Raw genomic sequence first — 23,349 nt, forward strand, 5'->3', positions numbered from 1 at the left:
ATTATAAAGGGCCTGTGCAGAAATGACAGCTCAAGTTGATGATTTCTTACCACGAGCTTTGATTGCAATCTAGCTGTAAAATTCTAAAATGTATTTGATGAATTCTAAACACAGGCAATGAGTGTTTCTCCATCAGTGGGGAATGTTCCTAGTAAGAAAGAGATGATTTATCGGAAATGAGGGTTGCTTCAAATAATATCACAGGAAAAAAAAAAACTGAGTACATTAAACTTTCAAAAACAATAGATGATGCTACTTGGCTGAAGTTTGATCTTCAATGATCGCTACAGTATCACTGTGGTAAAATAATGACCCTGGAATTAATTCAGTAAATAAATCTAAAGCTCTGCACAAGTTACAAGCATGTAATTGATGGCTTCAACTGACAAATGATACTAATTAAAATAATTAAAAATAATAGTTGCATAATTATATCAATATGCAGGTTGCCAAGTAGGCCTCTTGGATTAACCTTGGATTAAGCCATTCTATTTTCCACAACACATCATAGTGCAAAAACACATAACTTTAAAGCATCATTAAGTATGGTATAATAAATTATAAATCAACCTCTTCACTTGGAAAACAGAAGTGTGGATGCAAAGCATAACATCTCATTACATGTGATACAGAAGAAAGAAAACAAAAAGGGGTCAGAATGCCATGAGAGTTCATGTTTAGTGAATTTTTTATCTTTAAAATATCTGGTTAAAATCTTTTAAAATCTGGTTAACACTATTGCAGTAAATCTAGTGTAATATCATCATGCTGCCATAAACCTCTTTAAACCTGAAGGTGGACCTTTATGGACATATATTGCCAGTAAAGTTATAGGACACACTCTCCCAATGCACAGTGGAGCTGGAAAAAGGAAAGTAAAACCCCAAAAAGCAAACAAAAGTGAGCAGGTGTTTATATAAGTCAGAGTCGCTCCAAGGAGACCTGGGTGGGGATTGTCCATTATTGAAAGCCCAAATCAGAAGCCCTGGGGATCATTCTATCGAAAGGAACCTCCTGAGCAATGTTAAAAATCCCCTATGTGACGCTGGAGACACAAGAAGATGCACTATCACATTGTAGAATTGCCCTGCAGGGTCTGACAACATGAGCACTGGAAAAATTATGAAAGCAAGATGAGTATGGGTTGTCTTCTCAGGCAAACTAAATAGATGAGACACTGATTGCTCAGCTTGCCTTTCATAAGTCATTGCCTGACATAAGTCAGAGCTCTTCCTTAATGCTCCAGACTTAGGTGAACAATGGTGCACCTGCCGAAAGCAGTCTCAACACACTCTCGCACATGGCATCAGTGAGTCGACGACTGTTGCAGAGGGTGTCCACCTGAAGGCGCAGCATGGAAAACGTGTCAAAACACTACAGTCTGGGACTAAAGGTCAGGGTGATTACTTGTCATAGTCAGAGACTGAATCTGAGCGATCTTTGCATTTACTTCAGATTTTAAGGCATATATGGTAAAAGAGCTGAAAGCACTAGACAGTACTCATTTTATTGGTTAGAATTTATTTTATTTATTTATTTATTTATTTATTTTTTACTTTTTTTATTTATTTTTTTTTCTTTGGTAAACAATATTGTAATTAATGTTATGATGCACATTGTCTGCATGTTTAGTGAAAACTTTTAGTTTTTTAGCAAAACTTTGACTGATTAACAAGGTCTTTTTGTAGCAAGCTGAATAACTATGGTCTATTGGATAAGCTAGTTTATAAAGACTGGTAACAGCATCCAACACAACCACTGTTGGTTACCAGCTAGGATTTGGATGCTGTTAACCAGCTAACAAGAAACATTCTCAGAACTTTGGCTAACGTTCTGGCAAGGTTCTCTTTTAAAATTTTGAACAAAATTGCATCCAGTAATGTTGATAGAATGTTTGTTCAATGTTATCTGGTATTTAACAATGTTCTTGAAACATTAGCACCAAATTGTTATTTAAAGATCATTCATGGAATGTTTTAATTTGAAAATTCATCAAACATTTTTTAAATGGAACTTTTTGTTTGGAACATTCAAAGAACAATCAAAAGTAATGTTTTAATACAGTTTGCAAAATGATAAAATGGAATGCTCCCTTAATGTTTGTATAAACCAATATTTTTTTTTTTACATTTGAATATTCAGAGAACATTCAGAGATAAAGGATTCATAACTTAATGGGAATGTTAGCAATATGTTCTTAGAACATACTTTTGTTAGCTGGACACCAGGCTTAACTAGCTTAACCAGCAAAATGTCTTTGGTAAACCAGGTTATTAATTTTTTGCTGGAGAATAGCATGGCTGTCATGGTCCACCAGTTAGACAACAACCAAACCAACAGTAACTAAAATAATCAAATGATAATTTATACTAGTCTAAACTGGTCTTTTCAGCAGCTATGTGCAATGAATATATTTAAAATGTATTTTATAAAAAAGTAAAAGAAAAAAAAAAACCTGAAAAACTTTAGAGAAAGCCATGAGAGATGGGTTCCCTTTGTGAAATGAGGTAAACAATACATTAGTAAAGTTCTAGCACATCATGTAAACAAAGACTGGATCAGGTTCAGTAGGGAATTGTACTCCATTAGTTTCATATCTCTCCACGGTGTAAATCTGCCAAACCTTTTCAGTTTTTTCCATAAACTATTCAGGTTATGAATGATCTCTTGGGCCGGAGGGAAATGTACCCCACCTTTAGAAAGAGGCTCCTCTCTGTTGTGGTCCCTGGCTCGTTTAAGGTTTTAATTTCTTAATTTATCACCACAGTTTTGAACTTTGTCTGGAGTTTTGTTCCCTTTGCGCATTTTGCATTCATGCAATGTGAGTTGACGTGCCCGGCACGTGTCCCCACCCCTGTGGAGTTCTGTCACAGTGCGTGTGACTCTAGTCCGCTCCTTTAATCTCCCACTTTGTGAGCCTCTTAGTCATAACCACAAAAGAAAAATGGTATGCTCTAACTTTCTTGCTCTCTGTCCCCTCTCTATGTTTTTAATTCCTCTTTCTCTCATGCACTGCAGAGGTTAAAGGTGCACTGAGTAATGTTTTCCTCATTAAAAAAGGTTTTACTTAAAGAAATGAATAGCACGTATAACTAATGTAATTAGAATGATGTAGATGTGAGATGAAGAAAAGGCTGTTTTATTCTACAGCGGGATCACATGATCATCCTTGTCATGTCTGGACCATCCACTTTTTCTGTGATTTAGATTCCAGAAGTGAGAGCCATTATGAAACTGGTGCCTTTTAAAAAAAAAATTAAATTACATATAATATTTTATTTCAATTAAATACTCTAATATAATTAAAAATAAAAATAAATAATAATAAAAATCCTACCAAAAAATAAAAATTGGTATTAATATTGGAATAATGGGATATTATCACTTGAAGTCAAATTAGTATGTACCAACTTTTGAACGTAACGTGGTTCCTCTCTACACTAAAATGTTGTAACTTCCTTTTCAGAATTGTATGTAAAATTTGGTATTTAAAATGACAATTCACTGTATGGGGTTAAATAAATGGCATCATTTATAAACGCATCTATAAAAAAAAAAAAAAAAAAAAAAAAAAAAAAAAATCACACTTTATTTTAGGGTCCAATTCTTACTATTAACTAAGCATTAACTATGACTTTTGCATCAATTAACACCTTCTTTGCTGTTGATTAATAGTTTATAAGATAATGCATATAATGTCATGCATTATATGCATTTTATAAGCACTAATAAACAGCCAATATTTTAATAATTTATATGCTAATAAGCAACTAGTTATTAGTGTGAATTGGCCCCTATACTAAAGTGTTACCAAAAAAAATATTTATATAAAAACTATTCAAAATGCTACATCATAATATATTTTTTAAATAAACAGGAGTAATTTACACCTATTTTGCTGACCATGTCCATCCATTCATGACTACAGTTTACCCATCTTCTTATGGCTACTTTCATCAAAATAGGTGTAAATTAAATTGTTACACACACACACACACACACACACACACACACACACACACACACTAGCTTGCTTGCTTGCAGTTGTCCATCGAATGCGATGATGATGTCCACTTCTGTCTTTTAACAGTGAGTTTTCTGATGGCTGAATAATCCGATCCTGGATCCACAGGTTCTATTGCAGGTGGGGCATATATACATGCTATTGGTGTTACTGGTATTTATAGATGTGTTTCTCCTTAGCCTTCTTTGTTGTCTCATAACTGTCCTTTCCTCCTCCAGTGCTTGGGTCCCATCCACAGGTGCCACCAGGTGTTACGGTCAGAAGTCATGTTCTCCAAGTCCCCAGGTTTTATTTTGCACCTCTTAAGCACTGTATTCATTTGGTCTTTAAAGTGTTTCTTCTGGCCTCCATCAGAGCGCTGGCCTAGTTGTAGCTGGCCATATAACACACTGCGGGGCAGATGGTTGTAGGGCATTCTTATGACATGCCCCAGCCAGCGCAGTTGGTCCTGGGTAATTGTGGCCTCAATACTCTTGCAGCCTGTTCTCCTCAGGATCTCAGTGTGAGGCACTCTGTCACACCAAGTGATTCCCAGGATGCGCTGGAGACAACAGATGTGGAAGTGTTCCAGGGGCTTGATTTGGCGGCTGTAAGTTCCAATGCTTCACAGCTGTAGAGGAGGGTGGTGAAGCAGACTGCTTGGTAGATGCATATTTTTTTGTTGAGATGAAGGCTCTTGTTCTGAAAAACCCACCACTGGAGTCTCCCAAAGGCACCTGATGCTTGTTTGATTCTGTTCTGGACCTCATTGTCAATGCTATTGTCTTCAGAGATAATACTTCACTGGCAGATTACCACTGTTTTGGCGGTTTTGATGGTCAGCCCCATCCTGCTATATGCCCTCACTGATGCATCTAGGACAGACTGGAGGTCTTGTGGAGAGTGAGATACGAGAGCGCAGTCATCTGCACACTGCAGCTCAAGTATCCTCACTCTGTGCAGTTTGGTAGTTGATTGCAGTCTCCTGATATTAAAGAAGTTACCATTCAGCCTGTACGCTACTGTCACTCCACTGTTGTCTTGAATTTCCTTGTGGAGAAGCCGGGTCATACAAATGAGGAAGATGTTAAAAAGCACTGGTGCCAGTACACACCCCTGCCTTACCCCTGTGCGCACAGGGAAAGGGCTAGAATGTGGACCTCCTATTGTCGCCCTAGCAGTCATTCCATCATGAAACTGACAGAGGATGTTGACAAACTTAGTGGGGTATCCAAACCGGAGGAGGACTTCCTTCTCTCTGCACAGTGTCGAAGGCTTTGGAGAGGTCGACAAAAGCCATAAACAGGTCTTTATATACCATGCCGATTCTGCTCCTGTTCTTTCTAAACCCACACTGTGACTCGGGTAGCATAGACTCTGTGATGTTATTTATCAGTCTTTGTAACATCACTTTGGCCAGGACCTTGCCTGCCACAGCAAGCAGTCATATGCCCCTATGGTTGTCACAAATGGAAATGGAAAACCTCCTGGAAGGTTGGAGGTTGGCTAAAGTTGTCAATATGGGGGAATTCATGCAATTCATTCAGGATGGTATAGTCTGCATGCTGCAGAAATAAATGTTTACGAACTCTGGTTTCAAATGTACACCCATATATCTGTCTTTTGTCTCATATATATTGTCACCAGAAAACAGATGTACTTTCATACGATGAAAAAGGGATGGCAAAGTCTGCGTTTCTGACAGATGCCATGTGAACCAGTTAAACAGCTGCCATTTCTAAAGCCCTGAGGGATCTCTCAAATGTTTTGCACCGAACAAGCAGCTGTCTGATTGTGGGTCTCATCGTGGTTAACCCCAATGCTAGGTTGAACATGACATTTATTTAACTTGTTTATATTTGGTGTCTGTATTCCAAGAATACTGTCACTAAAATACATATTTATCTAAATTGCCCTGTACTATAAAATATTAAAATATTAAACTATTAAATGTTATGAATTATATGCAGTGTAATTATTTTATAACTATAACTAATTATTATAACTAATTATTTTATAACTATAATTTTAAATATAAATTTTTTTAACAATGTTAATGCAATTTCACATTGAAATTTGTTCAAATGTGCTTTGTTGCATCTTCATTACTACATATATGATGGTTTTGAGATAAATATTTAATCATGCAAATCAGCAGATGGTAAAAAAAAAGATGGCAGTCAGGCTGCTGACCAATAGTTTAACGTGATTGTCTGAATTGATGTCGCATTAAATGTCAGTTCTGGTTAATTTCTTTGTCTAAGCAATGAAGACCTTCTGAACCGGAGAGATGTAAATGTGTTTGGAAAAGCCTCCAGTTCCAAGAAGCGTGTGTGTGCAGTCAGCATTTATTTTCAAAGACCTTTGGCTAATGGGATGGATGTACTTGAGAGCTCAAATCAATGTCATGGACAAGTCAGGACTCGTTGCCAGGTCTCTGTCTCATAATCAGCCTAGAAAAACATGATAAACACACTGAAAGGAATACTCCCTTCATGAAAAGTAAAAAAAAAAACATGAATCCTCAAATAATCAAAGACTTTGGCTCAAATTAATTTAGCTGACACCTAACCCGACAATGCTTTAATACCTTGACCTCCTTTCAAGTAAAGCAGTGTGTAAATGCCTGATCTCAGTTGTTTGTATAATCATTACCTCTTCTTGTATTCGTTATTTTTCTTTGATGTGTTCACAGTCCAGTGTTCCTTGGCTACGATATGTTAGTTTAATCCAGCCTTTCTTGTGGTTTTCTGCGCTGGCTATTAAAGTATGCACTTTTTTCCCCCTGTCAGTGTTTATGTTTGCTAAACTTGTGGGATATTAGCAATGTATTTAATATTTTCAGTTGGCCATACAGTGGATTACTCATCTTCTCCTTGGCAATATCAGCCATTTCTGTTTTTTCTTCTTTTTTTCGCTTTCATTTTTGCCTTTTTGTACTCTCCATAATGACTTTTCCAATCCTGTCATTAAATGGTTTTATATCTGTTTGTGCAATAATGTTTTGTTCTGCTTTAGTCAAAGAGCCAAATCATAAAGTTCTCTGCCAATAGGGCAGGAAGTCTATGGCACCATCACTGTCTTTCACCTGTAATGACATTTCTCGCTCTTGCTTGACGTATCTTGCCAAAGTCAAACGCTCAGCAGCTTGTGAATGTACATGTAGATCTACACGGCAGATAAAAAAAAAAAAAAAGACAGTCCCTTTTGAAGCCTGATGAATTGTCCACCTTTGATCTGATATTAGTTTAATATGGAGCGCAGTGTATGGCCTGGGAATAACGAGCCCACCTTCTGAAGATTCACTGCATGATTTTAGAATGCCCTGCATTTATATGTGTGTAAATATTTATCGTAAACACATTATGCTCTCCAAAAAATGAACCTTAGAAACTGTTGAACTGTAATCCATTTCATTTGCATCTGGAGCCAGACTGGAATTTCTTCAACCCACTTTAGGCCTCTTTTCTCAAGTACCTTTTGAGAGCTTATAAACCAGAGCAGCAATAAAATAAGAGATAAATATATGATCATATGCAGTCTCCATTCCAAAACCTAGCTGTCTTGCTGTCTACAGCTTCACTGCTAAGACAGCATTCTAACTTTATCAGAAGCTATTAAGTGGCTGATTAGAATCATGGCTAGATTGCACTGGGATTGCATTATCTGTAAAGGATATGTGTAAATTTGGCCCAAAGCAGTCCTGAAAATTATGATGCCTAGCTTTTATTGCATGTGACACCCTAAAACGCAGCCTAAGTAGACAGCTCATCAGGTTTTAGAACAGAAAAATGGTCCGCTTACATGTCCAGGTCTTAAATCTGTGGGCCGTCACTACAATGCATCTGAAAAATAACACAGGTTGCAAGTGTTTTATTTTTATCCAAATGTACAAAAGTTGAAATGTACCTTTAGGCTGGTAGGAGACAAATATCCCATTCCCACTGCGGAAGATGTGGCAGATTCTTAGTAAAGATTTTCATTGTGCAGTGCAAAAGAACCGTCGACATGCCGGCATCTTAAATGACAGATAAAGATACTCAACTAGAAGGTGAGTAAATGAGTAAAGGGATATGATTAAGCTGTCTATAACATTCAAGCTCCTAACCAATGAACACTAGCCTATTTCTAGGAACAGATATGTGGGCATTATCAAACTATTTATTATTTTCATGTATTCTACGTGATTTTTTTTTAAATAATCTGTAGCTTGACCATGTGGTAGTACAAAAAATATATTAAAAACACCATAAAATAGGTACATTTATTCACTGGCGGATAGTTTTATTCAAAATGACATACATTGCATTGAAGGTACTGTCACGTTATTAGCTTTTTCTTTAAATGGGAAACAAACTCATGACCTTGACATTGTTGTCTGTGTGCTGTACTCTTTGAGCTACAAGAAGGATATAATATATACATTTAAATTACATTTATGCATTTCACAGATGCTTTTATTCAAATCAACTTGAATTACTTGCAAGGTACATTTGATCAGTTCATGCGTTTCCTAGGAATCAAACTCATGACCTTGGCATTGCTAGTATCATGCATTCTGTTGAATACTACAGCTACAGAAAAAGCAAATAAAAGTTGTCCATAGAACTTGTGCATTATTTCAAGTCTTAAGTCATTTGGTAGATTTTTGTGAGGAACAGGAGGAATTTTTTCTTTGACAGAATGGAACACAAAAGAATTGTAGATTACTTTTACTTTTACCTATTCACATTCAGTGTATGAAAAACATTGATGTTTGCCTACAAAACTACCACTGGCTCTGCACCCATTTACCTAAATTCGTTACTTCAGACTTATGTGCCTCTAGAAGCTTGCGTTCTGCAAGTGAACGTCGCTTGATTGTGCCATCCCAAAGAAGCACAAAGTCACTTTTACGGACTTTTAAATTAAATGTTCCCTTCTGGTGGAATGAACTCCCCAACTCAATCTGAGCAGCTGAGTCCTTAGCCATCTTCAAGAATCGGCTTAAAACACATCTCTTCCATCTTTATTTGACCCTCTAACTTTAACACTCACTATTCTAATTCTGTTCTTTAAAAAATCTAACTACCTTTCTAATCTTTTTGTATTCTATTTTCTTTTCATTTATTATGCAATTGTATATGTATGTGTGTGTGTATGTGTAAAGACCTCTAACTAGCTTGCTCTATTCTTTTTTTTTTTTTTTATTCTATCGGTTTTCTTTTTATTTATTATATTAGTTAAAAACCCATCCTACGTGTGCTGTGTTAACCTAACTGAGACTTGTTATAGCACTTATATACCAATGCTCTTTTTGTTGTTTTTGATTGCTTCCACTGTATTCATCTGTAAGTCGCTTTGGATAAAAGTGTCTGCTAAATGAATAAATGTAAATGCAATGTAAATGTAAAAACAGCACTTCTACGATTTTACAAAACTTTCTGTGTTACACTGAAGAAAAAAAGTAATTTAGGAGGCCAAGGTGTGGGTAAACGATTACAGAATGCTAATTTTTAAATATTAATAGTAATATTGTTTTATAACTCAAGAGAGTCATCAAAGGTCAAGTGCTGTCCTACAAGCCTGTATGCTGTCAAGTCAATCTGAAACTTCGCCCAGAACCCGATGCCATCAGCAGCAGCGAGGCCTGGCAGTGGGCGCTGGCATGGATGTTGATTAGCTCTGCAGGCATTAGAGGATTATTACCTAATTGGTGGCTCTCGGAGAGGCAGCCCAACGAGTGCCCATGTTCTGATATGGCTGAATTCCACAAGGCCATCATTCCTGGAATTAAAGGTTCATGAGGCGCTTGATCTCCCAGTGCCAGGTGCAGAAGAACCCAGAGGTGGAGTGCACTAGGATTTATGAAGAAATTTGAGTATCTGCAAGAGTGTCAAGTCAAACCCAGAACTAGGCATGCATATACTGGCATGCTAACATGTACACACACAAACTCACAGATCAAATGCACAAGGCCACTCTTGTCATCTAACCCTTCTCACTGGAACATTGAGACATGTATAAAATATTTGATAATACCAGTGCTGTTTTACAATACTGCAGTTGCGTAAATTAAACTGGCCTGCCTAGAAGACAAATAATAAAATTACACGTCAAAGATATAAGCCTCAAGCCACGTTTACTAATCATCTTATCATAATCCTTTGAAAAATGTTGTATCGTATCCAAAAGTCAGAATGAGGCAATAATAAGATATCAGATCTAAATCTGAAATCCAATACATACCATTATGGGGGCGAGGGGGATTATCTCATGTAATTCTACTGCAAAGATTCCAACACTTTGGTCAGATCATTAATGATGTTGACCTAAAATTGGTCGAACAAATTTAATTAGAAACTTATTGAATTGTGTAAATAAATCTCATGAAGTGTTGTATTTCAGAGTTTGGAGCTAGTTTGGATCCTAAACATCTTTCCTGGCTGCCATGGTTAACCTTCTTGAGTGAGTCTAAAGCCTCCTCGGTGCAAACCACAGGAGCGCAAGGACTATGAAAACGACTAATTGCCTGCTGCGTTTTGGAAATATGTCTGTCCATTGGCATTTCAGCCTCATCGTCATCTTGAAAATGCAACATTCACTTCGTGTCCACCCATATGATAATCATTTAGCTTGGTTGCGGAATATCTGACTATAAATGGTCGTACATGACAGGGTCTCATAAAAGCCGGTATGGAAGCTTTTAAAAGCAGCTTGTTTCGCCGCCCAGCTTTACCTGGATTTGAAAGGGTTTCATTTTTCCATCTGCTAATTTAGGTTGTTCTTTCTTTACCTCCACCCATCCCCACCCCCACACACCCTCCCCAACTTCCCATGACTTTTCCCAAAAACCTGATCTCAGCACCACCCCAACCTCCATCCCATTACCCATCCCAGCATGTTTTTGTTCCAGCACATGATGTAATGCTCAAACAAGTTCTCGGGGACCTGGGAGATACAAGCCTCGACAAAGGGAACTAGATCTCTTTTCATGCATGAGATCTAGATAGAGCTGCATGTTTCGACAAAGTGCAGGGAGAAGGAGAGGGTGAGAACGAGTGCGTTCGAGCGAGCGAGAAAGCCACTTGTGTATAAATACTGATTACAGTGATAATGACTCAGATGAGTGTAGCATAATAAGCTCTTGATTGGTCCCCCTGCATTATATTACAGTGTCACAGGAAAAGAATTTTAAACACCGGTCAGGTTTGAACATTAAGGTGCAGTTTGTCTCTCATCTCATCATTTGATCCACACATGTATCCACCAATTGCCCCTGCTAGATCATGGTTTATTTTTACCCCAAGCTCTGAGGGAGCAGGCGAGGAGCGATCTAACCGCTGTTTTGACGTTTCCGACCAAAACAAAGCTATTTCTCACAAATTAATTGACATCACATAAACTATGCTTTCTGCTGGATTCGCATGGATTTGAGAGATCACAGAGGCCTTAATTTCTGCTGGAACAAATGGATTGGGTCTCCGGAACTGGACACGGCACATATTTTAAAGGATCCTCATACTCCTCTGGTGCATGTGTTTAATGGAAAATTGAGTGTAACTGTATGTTTTCATTTTCTGAAGAAATGTGAGTGGTGCTTTTCTTGACCGAAACACACCACAGTCATGCTAGGGTGTTGTTAAGTTGCCCATAAAGTGGTTGTTATTATGTTCCATAGCATAGCTGTTATAGCTAGTATAGGTCAAAAGAGCACGCTCCAAATTCTCTATGGCTTTTGTTATAATTTTTTTTTGGCTTTGCTGACTCCCTTAAGATTTTATTTTTATTTTTTTATGTCTAAAATGGAAAAAGAAACCATATGCATGTCAGATTGTTTTATAAAGATGGTTTGCTAACAGTTTGGGTACTAATTTAATCAACACTAAACTGACATGAGCTAAATCGAAGTTGAATTGAATTAACAACTAATTAATTTTGCAGGACTGACACTATCATTGAACTAAATTGAGTTGTAAGATGACACTATTGTCTTTTTGTGAAATTTAATTTGTTTCAGTTTGCAATAACAATTACAATATTTTCTTATTTATTACTGTGAAGCTACTTTGATACAGTCTGTATTGAAAGTGCTGTATACATTAAAGCTACTTGACTTAATGAAAAACAATGGCCAAGTCTATTGCTAAACTTATGCAAGTTTGCATTGTTAGTGTAAGAATCTATGAGGATGTGCAACCAGAAATGGACTTAATAAATAAATCAGACTACAAATACAGGACTATTTTGTTTTATTATTATTTTATTTTTCATGTTTTTATTTTTTAGTAGAATATCTAACAATCCTTAAAATTAGATACATTTACTTGAGACAATCAGGGTATCTTCCGTCCATTCCAAATCCGTTTCAAATTAAAAAACAGAAAACGAAAGACTCAAGAGGATTCAAGTGAGAGAACATGAATTAAATAAAGAGAAATGGAAAAATGGCTCGTTTATTCGTTATTCCATCTAGGTTAACAAACGGAAAATTAGTTTTTGACTTGATTTCTCATTTTGTCGTTTGGGGTTTAAAAAACGGTTTATGGCTTCAATATTTCATTCGCACTTGTGGGCGGAGCTGAAACGCTCCTTTCATCTGATTGGTCGGATCGCTCCGCCTTCAACTCGGTCTCCTCAGTCTTTCAGAATAAGAGTCTTACAAGAGCAATGTCTGAAACCAGATGTAGCTGGACACATAATTCGTGTTGCTGCGACTTGCAAGTCACCCCTTTAAATTATTTCTAGGTTATAGTATTGTATGAATATTGTCCCACTGTAAATACAGTGCAAATAGTTCTGTCTCATTGGATAAAAGTGAAGTGGAAATAAAAATCAATAATAGACTGAACAGTTCCATGTTAATATATCTGTAACATTTACGACTCTCGTCTTTTAAGTCTAAAGGCACTAGGTAGGTGTGTGTGTGTGACATTAAAAATTAATTGGGAAAATTTATATAGTTCATTTTATGAAATAAATTTGTAATATTAGTTTTTTTACATACTAAATTTAATGATATTATTCTTTTAGTATTCTTTGTTGGCCTTGAGAAAGCCGACATATATTTGAACATTATTATCATTTATTATGAGAGTAATTGACAACGACTAAAATTTTAATGTTTCACCAAATTCAGCTCAGATCTTCAGACTCGTCTGACTCCTTGCTGTAACTGGTCAGACTTTGTCCTTCTCAAAAAATCCTAGTGACTTTCATTATCTGAGCAATGAAAGTCTTACACTTAAGGTCCACTAGAGGGGGAGACAGGATTTCTGTTTATGTAAGTTTAAATGACAGATAAATACATGAATTTCATGTGTAACACAGCAGTGGCGTAGCCAGGGGAGGGGCCATGGGGGCACTGGCCCCTCCTTAAAACTGATTGGCCCCCCAGTGTGCCCCCACCCTTCTACTTGTCTGTCACTCACAAATTCAAATCATAATCTTTCAGTTTAGTAAATAACTCATGATTGCGTCGCGATGCTTCTCAACGAGGACCAAGAATAGCGACCTGCTGTTTTCCAACGAAAAAAAGCACACGATAAGTTGATCTATTTTATATAGCTTTTGTTTTTCGATTAGCGAGATGACCAAGATGCTAATCATTATATTTACTATGCTCCTCTGATGCTGAATGTAAAAGGGGTTTACTGCGTTACGATTTACTTATTTTTCGGCCCAACGCGCCGATATAGGCAACAACGCAATTTAAAGCAATGGTTTAAAAAAAGTATAATTGCAATTCTAATAAAGTCATTATTGAATCATGCAGTCGATTAGCGACTTTTTTCACTTAAGTGAGGTTACGAAACAAATCGTATGATGTTTATCTAACGCTCCACACTTGAGAAAAAAAAAAAAAAAACAACGCTGTACACTTGAGACTTTTTTTCCAGTCTATGGGTGAGACACATGCAAAAACATCGTTTTTTTACTGGTCAATTTTGAGATTTGGGGCTGTTTGTCTTCAATAACATGTCTTCTTTCAGACTTGTGGTGAAAAAAAAGTCCAAAATACACAAATAGGTCTTTATTTTTCTACACCTTTAGTCTATTTGCGTCTGTAGATTTCTCATAAATTCAGTTGGCGTTCTAAATCACCATGGTGCTCCGCGATTGCTGTCTGCACCCTGGAAAGCTCTCTCTCTAGCTCTATCTCCCTCCCTGACACTCCCTTCACAGACGTTATTGACAAAACGTCATTTGATGACACCCACAAACATTCTCAAATGAAAAAAAAAGCCTACATAAATATTTATTGCATGATTAAATAGCAAAATAAATAACTAATACTAAAATAACACTGGACTAATTAAGCTATTCTAAACTATATAGCTACCTTTTTGAACAAGTAGCTATCTAACAAAGTATGGATATATGATATTTTTAAATCAATATGCTCAAGATTAATTAGCCTTAACATAAGTAGATTTTGTTTATTCATCAATGCAAATTTACTGCAACTGCTGCTATGCAAATTGAATGGGATGTGGATAATAAACAAAAACAATTTGTTATATTAAATTTATATTAGTTATATTAATTAATTAATTGTGTATTTATTTCTATGAATTATTAATGCTATTCTGAATTTATATAAATAAGGCTATTATATATATATTATATAAGGCTATTATAAATAAATTATATTATTATTATTATTATTTGTGAGTTGTACACTATTCATACATTGGATTCATTTATTTATTACAGTTTTTCTTTCACTTTTGTAAAGTGAAAAGTTAATACAAATTGTATTTGATTGTTTTGATTTAGAGCAGTGAATAACTAATAATATGGTAACACTGTTTATTACTGATTTTAAAGGTTACTGAACTCTTGAAATGATTTGGATATACAGTTCAAACAACACAAGATTGGCCCCTCTGTATTAATCGTGGCCCCTCTTGTGCCCCCCAGTTGAAAAAATCCTAGAATCGCCCCTGTAACACAGGTTCTTCAATGATAGATGGTGTGGTGGGGGGTATACCTTAGCTCAATGATAGCTGTATAATATAAAACAACATTAACTACTGCAGCTGGTGCCAAATAAAAATGAATACGTTTTGGAAAACTGCAAGTCAAATGTACTTGCACAAATGACTTGCTTTTACATAATACCCCTAATGCGTTGTTGGGGACATTTTCGTCCACTAGGGGGTAAAGTTGAGTCTTATTTTGGCCACAACTTTCTCTGTGTTTCAGCTAATGGAATGATTGGTGACAAATCTTATTTTTACACTTATTTTGGGAAAATGCTTGAAATTTTTCAAAAACTCAACAGTATACTGTGGGTAAATTCACTACCCTTTTGTTATGTTTGGGATGAAAACACCCACTAAATTAAAATGCTGTAAAAATGTCTCAGATAAAGATTTTTTAATTTTGTTTTGCATAAATCTATTAATCACCCTCAGTCCTGATCAAAACTACCAAATGATTAAAAAGAAAATCCAAGATTTTAACTCTTTAATTACCAAGTTCATAAATGATGTCACTGATTTGGGAAGAAAAAACACACACAAAATGACATATTTTCAATATAAAAAGTAATTGTGGACTGGATATTTTTTTTTACCTTTTATGACAGTCTTGGGCATGTCAAAGATTAGTAACTGTAGACTGGCTTTGATGTATTGTTAGTTTTTGTGCAGCATTAGATTTTAGTTTTTTCTTCCTCATTTATTGTTGGTGGCTGTTTTTGCCCCATTGACTTCCATTATAACGACATTTTTTGATGCAAAGCCATGACACCATAAAATCATGCACTCTTGATTGTTGGTGGTTTCCCCTGTTGGGAAGAGGTAACATTTGTTATTTTTACAGTTGATCACTAGGTGGGACCATTAACCCTTTAGATAGGCCTGTGCAAAAAAAGGCTTAGTTTCTGGCCTGTATATAGAGTTATATGGAGTTTAACAGCAAATTATAGTGTGTGTGTGTGTGTGTTTGAGAGAGAGAGAGAAAGAGAGAGAGAGAGGGTGAGAGAGACCTTTGTGCACTTACCTTGATGTATCTGAAAAAAACAACAGGGAAAACCACAAACAATCAAGAATGCATGATTATGTGTCATGGCTTTGCAATCAAAAATGTAATTATAATGGAAGTCAGTGAAAAAAACATCCACCAACAATAAATTAGGGGAAACATTTTTTTTATCTAATGCTTACAGCAGTTTAATTGAGTGAATGTTTTCATCCCAAACATAACGAAAGGGTAGTGAATTTGAACAATGCACAAGGGATACATAATAATTTTTATTTGGCACCAGCCGCAGTTAATGTTGACAGCTAGCAGGAGTGTGGTGGGGTGCGAGGTCTGTTTTGACCAATGGATGGAAACCTCAAGGCAGTGGCCTAAATGCTTATCTGAAGATTTTGTCTTTATAGATTACAGTTTACATTGTACTTACTGAAGTACACCTCTGCATGCAGACACCCAACTGTACAAATTTATTTATAGATTAAAACTCAGTCCTGAACCGGGAGAGCCATGTTCTGCAGAGTTCAGTTCCAACACACTTACTTGGACATTGCTACTGATCCTGAAGACCTTGCTTAGCTTAGGTGTGTTTATTTGGGGTAGCTAAACTTTGGAGGACACTGGCCATCCAAGAGGAGGACTGAGAGTCCTGACATTAGCACTTTATATTCAGTGCATGTGATTTATCAACACAGAGTACATATTAAAATGTACAGCTCATGAAAAATAAAAGATCTAGATGGACTAACATTAAATGCATAAACCAGTGTGAATAAAAAATAAACCTTAAAATAAATTTGGAGGTAGGTTGAAAAAGCCAGAATGGGAAGTTTTAAGTACAGCTTGAAGTGTGAAGTTTATTCGTGTACACAGATATGGCATATTCATGGTAGTACACATGAAATTAATGTATTTATTTGCCATTTTACGTAAATAGAAATCCTGTCTCCCCCTCTAGTGGACATTTAGTGTAAGACCTTCATTGCTCAGATAATGAACGTCACTAGGATTTTTTGAGAAGGAAATTTGGTGAAACATTAAAATTTTAGTCGTTGTCAATTTCATAATAAATGATAATAATGTTCAAATATATGTCGGCTTTCTCAATGCCAACAAAGAAGACTAAAAGAAAAACCATTCAATTTAGTATGGAATTAAATTAATATTACTAATTTATTTCATAAATTTAACTATATTAATTTTCCCAATTAATTATTAATGTCACACACACACCTACCTAGTGCCTTTAGACTTAAAAGATGAGAGTGGGAAATGTTACAGACATATTATCATGGAACTGTTCAGTATATTATTGATTTTTATTTCCACTTCACTTTTATCCAAGGAGACAAAACTATTAGCACTGTATTTACAGTGGGACAATATTCATACAATACTATAACCTAGAAATAATTTAAAGGCGTGACTTGCAAGTCACAGCAGCACGAATTATGTGCGCAGCAACATCTGACTCAAATATTATGTTAATTAACAGTGAGCGGTGGTTTCAGACACTACTCTTATAAGACTCTTATTCTGAAAGAATGTAAGATCGAGTTGAAGGCGGAGCGTTTCGACCAATCAGATGAAAGGAGCGTTTCAGCTCCGCCCACAAGTGCGTATGAAATATTGAAGCCATAAACCGTTTTTTAAACCCAAAACGACAAAATGAGAAATCAAGTCAAAAACTCATTTTCCGTTTGTTAACCTAGATGGAATAACGAATAAACGAGCCATCTTTCCATTTCTCGTTATTTAATTCATGTTCTCTCACTTGAATCCTCTTGAGTGTTTCGTTTTCTGTTTTTTTAATTTGAAACGGATTTGGAATGGACGGAAGATACCCTGATTTGAGACAATAAGATATTAAGACGTATTTCATAGTTTAAATAATGCATTTTTATTACAAGTTAAAAACAACAACAACAACACTCACAGAATATTCAAGATACCTTCTCATAAGTTATTAGGAAACTCACACCATGTCAATGCCAGCCGAGCAACTTGGGCTCACAATGGAATCTGGAAACTCTAGAAAGTGTGAAAGGATATAGAGTTCTTCTATTGACAAGTGCAAAAGTAGGGAGTGTGGAGGATGGAAAAATAGAGCACCCCTGGAAGCCATCTGCAAACTAGTTTGGAGGTCACTGCTTCAGGAGACGGCATGCTGTGCATAATGCCTTCTGGATATAGTAGTTACTGGCACAGGTTTTAATGCATTGCAAGTCTTGTACAGCTGTTTCTCCCAGACTTGTAAAACAACTTTCTTACTATTTAAAAAAAAAAAAAAAAAAAAAAAAAAAAAGTCCTACCTAGAACACACTGCCACTCAGTGGCTCAGCGGGTCCACCCCTGTGGCCCGTTAGAACACTTGCTGGGACCCATAAATCCATAGACATGCTAAATTCTGTTTGAAGGCAGCATACAGTTGCAGCCTTTGAGAATTAGGTGTTTTTTCTGTGCCTTTATATAACATTTTTGTCACGTCTTTGCTGTGGTCTATTTTTCTTGTGGTTTATCTGGAGTGCATTAATGTTCAACACTGAGACTAGCTGACTGCTCTGACACAAGGCGGACAGAGAGGGTTGTTTGTGCGTGTCATACAACATTTCACCACGTGGACAATACAGATTAATATTTTCATTCTTTTCCTTATTCTTTCTTTTTTGCTCCATCTATACTGAACAACATTACATTATAACCTCATGGAATGCCTGCAGGTGGTTAGGAATGATATATTCCAGAATGCAAGAGGATAAAAAATAAAAGTTAAAATATTTCCCAAACGTTGGAGGCAGCACCTTTTTTTAAACTAAAAATAAATGATTCATAAATGTGTGTATATTTTATACTTTATACAATGCAACTTAAAGGGGGGTGAAATGCTCGTTTTCACTCAATATCCTGTTATTCTTGAGTACCTATAGAGTAGTAATGGATCCTTCATAACTCCAAAAAGTCTTTAGTTTTATTATATTCATAAGAGAAAGATAGTCTGTACCGATTTTTACCGGAAAAACACGAGCGTCTGGAGGCGTGACGTGTGGGCGGAGCTAAAGAATCACGAGCGCGAGTAAGTTTAGCGTTTGGAAGCTGAGACAGCTGTGAAGGCTGAAACTGAACGAGAGCAGCAGCAGCAACGACTCGCTCCGAGCGGGGCTCGAACCCGGGTCTCCGCATGGGAGGCAGAAGCACTAACAAGGAGGCAGAGATAATTTAAGCAGTTTTACTCACCGCATGCGGTTCCAACACACGATCGTGACCCTTTTTCGTTGGGACTGCATTATCCTTAAGAAATAAACGATACGCAAATCCGTCATCAAACTGGGCCTTATTTGTAAAACAAGCATCTTAGAAATGCAGGGAACAAACAAAAACACTTGCACAACTCCGTTGATGCTCTGTAAAAATAAACTCCATCCCCTGGTCCCTTAATGTTGTTTCTCTTTTGGTAATCTGTGCAGGGTTGTCTTGCCCTGGCAACCAAAAACACACTCCTTTTGTTGACATTTCGCGACACTCTCGCTCTGATCAGTGAGTCTGTGCTCAGCCTCTCTCAGTGCTCTGCTATACGGGAGCGTGCGCTCTTCCGGCAGGCGTGCCCTAGGACCCATATAAGGAAATTCCGCTCCAAATAACGTCACACAGAGCCATACTCGAAAAAAACTTTCCGAAACTTGTGACAAACCGGAAGGAGTATTTTTGGAACAAAAATCAAAACGTACAACTTCAAACGTACAACTTAATTTTTGAAACTTTGTCCATGTTTAGCATGGGAATCCAACTCTTTAACAGTGTAAAAAACGCAGTATGCATGAAATAGCATTTCACCCCCCCCCCCTTTAAAAAAATTTTTTTCAATTTAAAACATTTGTAAAAAAATTTCTAATGCCAACCCTGAATTTTCTTCAGCAATTACTCTAGACTTCAGTGTTACAAGTCCTTCAGAAATTATTCTAATATGCTTCAATTTTTTATGGAAACCATGATTATTAATATTTTGATAGATAGAATTTAATTTATAAAATTATTATTATTATTTTCTGGATTTTTATAGATATCACCATATGTCATTATTGTGAATTATTTTGGCCATAATAAAAGTGCAGTGAAATATCTTATATCGTGACAGCCCCAGTTCAATTCCATTTTTAGATTAAAGTATAACAGGGGCTTGTCTGGCAGGCAGGTATCCTCCTGCAAACTGGCAGCGCTGACTGTAGCCAGAGGCTTATTTACAACTGGGCCTTCATTCACTCTGAATCACTTCAGCCTGACAAGAGACAGACGCACAAGTTCAAGTTGATGCCTGCCTTAAAGAGATATACGTATATACTGTATGTGCTTGCAGCAAAACTACTTCGAGATTTCTATTTGAGCTATACATGTTATATTGTATTACTTATTAATCAAATGTCTCAATCAGGTTGCATGTGGTGCATTGAATGTGGGTGTAGAAAAACTGTAAAAAGAAATAATATGCCGGCTGACTGCTGTTATCCTGTCATCTTAATACCTCTATGTTTGCGTGTGGTCGAACACAACAGGCATCAAAATTGTTCAGTGCTCCTAACTCTGACGTAGATTACCCAGACCTGCCAGCCAGCTGTATTCTCAAAATATACTCTAATGTATGGTCACACATTGGAACCATGAATTAAGTGGGCAGTGGAAACAAAACAAGTTGTCCTTGTTACGGTGCTAAGCTCTGAGTCAACCACAGGGTTATGGACTTGATAAATGTGCTTTAGTCAGGCTTTGTGCTTTTGCCACTTTCCTACTCTGTTCGTGTCCGACAGAAGCACAGATCATGTTAACTAGCGTACAATTATCCTAGAATGACATGTAACTACTTTTAAACACATAAAAATTTGCATCCCATAATTAAAATGGTGATCGTGGACAGATTCACATCATGAGACTTGAGTGTATGCAAATGTCTTCCATGTATACAAATGATATCATATATATATATATATATATATATATATATATATATATATATATATATATATATATATATATATATATATATATATATAATAATAAATGTTTTAATATAGTTTATGCAGACAATTATTTATCAATATCTTCAAACCAGCATTTGGTCAAACTAGCTTGACTTTTTTGAGTAATTGCTTAATTTATGCATAAATCTGCAACCATCCTATACAGCCAATGCATACATTTACAAATACTTTATTATTATTATTATTATTATTATTATTATTATTATTATTATTTCAAAATATACAATAAATTAATTAATTAAAAATAAAAGGGCAATAAATAATTAATATTTAAAAAATTGGAATGTTTTTTAAAGCATTTAAAAATAAAGGTCTTATTTGTCATTTACAACAAATGTGAACATATAACATACTCTAGTAGGCTATTCCATCCACATTTGTTTTAGCCTAAATGTAGGCTACTGTGTAAGATTGAAAAAGTAATTTCTTGCCACTGAAATATATTGAAATATATTTATTGTAATATATAATATGATAGTTGAAAATAAATATATTTTCAATAAAAAAAATATATATATAGTAATTATTTTTTTTATGCCCCTTTTTATGCCCTCTTCCTGGAAAGTGCCTTTTGTTTTCCATTTCAATTCCTGTGGATGGTTGACACTTCAATAAACATAATCCTCAAACCGAAAATGAACTGTGAAAATGAAAATGAACTCAGTGAACTGTGTCACACACAGAACTTGCTGAGTTGACAGGATTTTGAGCCAACTTTCATTTATCATATAACTCTTCACCTTTCAGACAAGTCTCGAGCTCCTCACGGGTTATTTTCAAAACAGCACACTGCTTCTTGTAAATGACAGGTTGAGCTTTGTTCTTTAGAGACTATCACTCACTGTTTTACCCAGTAAACTCAAACAGTTGTATTTTCTGCATCTATCATCTTCGCATTCTTCATCTATACATGAACTAAAACTAAGAAAGTTAAAGAGCCACACAGATGGGAAATCAAAAATTACCTGTATTACAGTGTATGATGGAGCTGTCCATCAGTGTAAACAATGTGCAAAGTAATTAAACCAAAAAGTACACGATTTATAAAGTTACTGGCTTCTAAAGTAAGGAGTCGACACTGAATCGCTGAAACGAGTCGTTATAGATTTCAAATCTTTTGCCCATCTCTATGTACGTCACTAGGAACACTTTGCATAATAATCTCCGCCTACCGTCTTGGGAGAAACGGAACTCTGACCTGCCCCACCCCCCACACACAGACGCTCTGGTTGGTGTGATAGCATCATGTCGAGGAGACAGTGTGTTTTTAATTGTAAAGGCAAGTTTGTTTTATTTTCACTGGCAAAGAATGAAGATCAGAAGAACCAATGGCTAAAATTCATTTTTACCACAATTTCAGAGCAGTACAACAAATCCCTTTTGTTGTGTTCACAACATTTCACTGATGACTGCTTTTCTAATCTCGGTGAGTACAGCGGGATTTTCAAAGCGTTTGGCCATAAAAGATGGTTCATTACCAACTTTATTTAGAACAATGAGCATCTCCGAATCACAACGCGAAGTATGATTATGAAGTTATGTGTTTGTTTTCTTCTGAGCGTCTTATTAGTATGTGTGCTGTCTGCAGCCTGTCTGCGCTGATTGTCATGTACAAACACGTCATTAAAATGAAGTGTAACTCCGTGAATACTCAACGAAGAGACATGAGAGAGATATCTGTAGAAAGCTTGACATGTCTACTTTAAAACTAAACAAGTGCTGCTGAAAACAGATATTCTGTGATAAAGTAATCCATATGAAAACAACGTGATGTCTGTTTTTCATGTATCCCTTTGTTATATCCAATGTGACCACGCCCCCGCGCTGAATGCGCTATTCAGATTCAAACTGAGGCGCGAGGCTTGAATACACTTTTGTTTGCTTCGCGGTGAGAGGAAGAAGACCTAATTCACCCCAAACAGATGCTAACGCATAGTTTACCGTGGAGGTGTGTGCGGAACAACCAATCAAAACTGACTATGTTAGTTGACCAATCAGAACACAGTATGCTACCGAAAGGTGGGGTTTAAGGAAACTGAATCTTTTGAACAGTTTCGCGCGAACCGTTTGGGTATCTCTGAGAATTGAGGTAATTTTAAAATGATATTTTGACAAAATTACAATGTTTTTTTAACCTTGGATGGATTTAAATCTAATGTACAGGACTTATAAACAGTGATAGGAAGCTTAGAATTTTCATCTTACTGGCTCTTTAACATCATAGTCGTCTCTTTCTTTGAGAATCTTGTACTTCTTAATCATGCACTCTGTAGTTTTTTTGCTAAAAATGTTTCACACATACAAAACAACTGAATAACACTTTGGAAATATATGTTTAAAAATATGATATTA

This window comes from Carassius auratus, chromosome 34, assembly GCF_003368295.1.
Source record: "Carassius auratus strain Wakin chromosome 34, ASM336829v1, whole genome shotgun sequence".
NCBI classification, from domain to species: Eukaryota; Metazoa; Chordata; class Actinopteri; order Cypriniformes; family Cyprinidae; genus Carassius; species Carassius auratus.